The following is a 3,233-nucleotide window of genomic DNA, read 5'->3' as shown; positions in this document are numbered from 1 at the left end:
CAAAACTCACAATTGTTCTGTCACCTTTTATCCTTCCTAGTGTATCTTTCAGGATTTGCAGACAAAGAAGACGATTGGTGGATGACATGAGCGTTATAGTTTATATTATCTAGATTATGTTTCCATTGCACCTTCTCGTGCTCTCTCTGCTGTTGTGTCTCCATATCAGTGGCACTATCGTCTTGGTCATCCGTCATATACTAGTCTTCGAAGTTTAGTTCCTATTGCATTTGTTGTTTTTCAATGTGAGTCTTGTGAGTTGGGCAAGCACCATCGCACATCTTTTCCTTCTCGAGTCGATAAACGTAGTTCTTCCCCTTTTGAATTAGTTCATTGTGATGTTTGGGGTCCTAGTTGGGTAGAGTCTAGAGGGAGTTTCTGTAGTGACCCGCTCTTTTATATATTTTAAATCCAGTAATGAGTGTTTATTTTTGTTCATCAGTAAATGAAAACGGTTATTATCCTGATATGAATTCAGCTTATGATCCTGAATTTATATTGTTAAAGCAGTCAATGATATTATTTCAGAGTTATAACTGACTTAGCAAAGTCACGTTATTTATTTAAGCGAGATGGAATTTTATTTTATTTTTACTTAGGTCGTGAGTTATTTCCGACTCAAGAAGTTAATTAAATCTGCGGATTTAATTTAGATATCAGAACAACGAACGAATTAAATCTACGGATTTAATTTAAATTCATTTTATAACTTATCGATTTTAGAGAGATATCACATGTCGAAATCGAGATTTATGTAAATACAGTATCAAGCAGAATCGAAGCCAGTATTTTATTACAGTTACAGAATCACCGAGACATAGAAAATACATCATTAATCCTACACTACATTATTATTATTTTTTTATCTTCCACTACTTTGCTCCCCACTACTTTGCCCACCACTATATTTTGCCCACCACTATACTTTGCCAATCCTCTATTAATCATCATCTCCACCATCCTGCAATTATCGAAGAAAGACTTCATTTACTACTGCCAACTTCAAAGGAGGTAAGCTTTGGCTTAAACTTCACCATCTTCTTCCATGATTTAACCTGCAATTACTGAAACAACAATACCAATTTTCAGTTCCAATTCATTCAACTCAGCAACAACAGTCAACCAACAATTATACTTCAAGGTATTAATTCTATACCAAATATTCATCCAGTTCGCATATCATCCAATAAGCTTGATTAATTAGAAAGAGCAGACTGTATAGATGTATATTTGCATAATGGACTTAGCAAAGTCACACACTTATGTAATCTAGAATGAGCTTGAGTTAGTACAGAAAGAACAGCATAATCGGTAGTCACCTAGAATAACCAACAACCTATAAGCTTCCACACAATTCAATTGCATTGAGAATTTGCATAATCAGTAGCAAAACCACAGCATTTCATAACAAGAGTATAGAATAACCATGATTTCACGAGCTATGAGAATAGCAGCAGATCGAAGTGCATAATATATGATCGAAAATAGAATATCATAGGATTGTAGAACTTAGCTTCGAATGGGAAGGGGGCGACTGCCCTATTCAGCCGAGCTGTGACGAAGATTAAGACGACAGTTCTTGCTGTCACGGTGAAGTCCGAGAACGGCAACAGCAGCGGCGTGGCATAACTCGAACCTCATCGACCCCGGGAACAGCGATAGCAACGGCAGACTCTTCCCTGGTCGCCGGAGGAACGCGAAGGAGATGGCGGCAGAACCATGGTGGCGGAGGTGGAAAAGAGACAGGGCTCGACTCCCTGCCTTGACGTCTGAATCAGAACTGAACGGCTCCGAGGAGGAGGCGAGGCGACACCTTTCGCTGGAAATTGCACAGCAGCAGCGGCGCCGCTCGCCGGTTCCGCGGCGGTGGCGGATCGAAGCAGCGACACGGCGAAGCCGGCCTTCCAGTAGCAGCGGCGTCGGGGCTCGGGAAATCGACGGCGGCAGTGGCCAGGTGTTCCTGCTGCCCGTCGATTCAGAGAGAGCAGTGGGTGGACGGCGGCTGGACGCGGGGGTTGGTCGGCGGAGGGAGAGATGTCGGGCCTGCTTCAGCGAGAAAGAAGAGAGAACCAAGGAGCAGTGGTTGTCGCCGCTCGCTCCGGCGAGCTCGGACGGCGGTGACTTCGGGAGAGAGAGAGAGACGAACAGATCTTGAGAGAGGAGTCGGCGACTGCTCTGAATCGGAAGACGGCGGCGCTGAATCGATGGAGCCCGATTTGGTGGGCTGAGAACGAGAGAAAGAAGAGAGGCGAGGAGGCGTCGGACCTTGGCGCGGCTGTCGACCTCGCCGGATTTCGGAGCAGCGGCGGCGAACCCTCATTGAAGAAAGAGAGTCGAATGATTTTTGAGAAGAAGAGAGGGATTGAGTTGAAAGAGAGAGGGACAATGTATCTGAAGAAAAAAAAAAGAGAGAAACGTGAGTTTAGAAAGAGAGAGAACCGAGTGTATTTTTAATTGGGCTTCTTTCATTTATGAAAATTGGGCTTTGCTTAATGAGCTTGTTATTTACTGATTTGGGCCTTCTAGTTATTATTTTATTGGGCTTTGTTATTTATTTTCAGTGGGCTTGAGTTGGGCTGGATTATTTATTAATTTTGGGCCGATTTTAAATTATGAATTGGGCTTCTGAATTTATTTATATGGGCCGATTTTATTTACTGATTGGGCCTCTGAATTTATTTATTTTACTCAGATGGGCTTTTATTACATTATTTCATTGGGCCGAATTTATTTAAATAGAAGCCCATCTATTTTATTTTAATTGGGCTGTTATATTATCTACGTTGGGCCTCCTTTGATTTATTTAATTGAGCCCAGCTAATCAAATAATTATTTATTGGGCCAAGATTTATTTAATTACTTGAGCCGATGAATTATTTCAATTGGGCCTCTCATGTTAATTATTCAAGCCCACTTTTACTTAATTATTAGGTTGCCTTATGTTGAGCCTTTTAATTATTTAATCTTATAACATTACTTATTCCTATTTATTAAGCCGATTAATTATGAGGTTATAAAGCGAATAAGCTGAAGTATTTATTTATTTTCTATTGACTACGAGGAGCGGAGTTTATTTAATTGACGGATTAGAACACCCCGAAGAGAACGGATTAATTTTTGTTAATTATCCGGCTTCATGAGACGAGACTTAGCTTTTGTTTAAATCCGATAGCCTGGATTAACAATAGAAATTCCCTGATTATTATCTCAGAATAATAGTTCATGCATACGAG

General features: G+C 40.9%; 1 long non-coding RNA gene across 1 annotated transcript; it reads left to right on the top strand.

Moving 5' to 3' along the window:
• Positions 1–396: 396 nt before the first annotated feature.
• On the top strand, positions 397–2,378 carry LOC131020004 (uncharacterized). The gene is made up of 2 exons (XR_009100575.1): positions 397–1,011; positions 1,090–2,378. It is a non-coding gene; the product is annotated as an uncharacterized LOC131020004 (long non-coding RNA).
• Positions 2,379–3,233: the final 855 nt, after the last annotated feature.

Source organism: Salvia miltiorrhiza, chromosome 4 (genome assembly GCF_028751815.1).
Source record: "Salvia miltiorrhiza cultivar Shanhuang (shh) chromosome 4, IMPLAD_Smil_shh, whole genome shotgun sequence".
Classification (NCBI taxonomy): domain Eukaryota; kingdom Viridiplantae; phylum Streptophyta; class Magnoliopsida; order Lamiales; family Lamiaceae; genus Salvia; species Salvia miltiorrhiza.
Note: the sequence above shows the minus strand (reverse complement) of the source record. Positions and strands in the feature narration are given on the sequence as shown.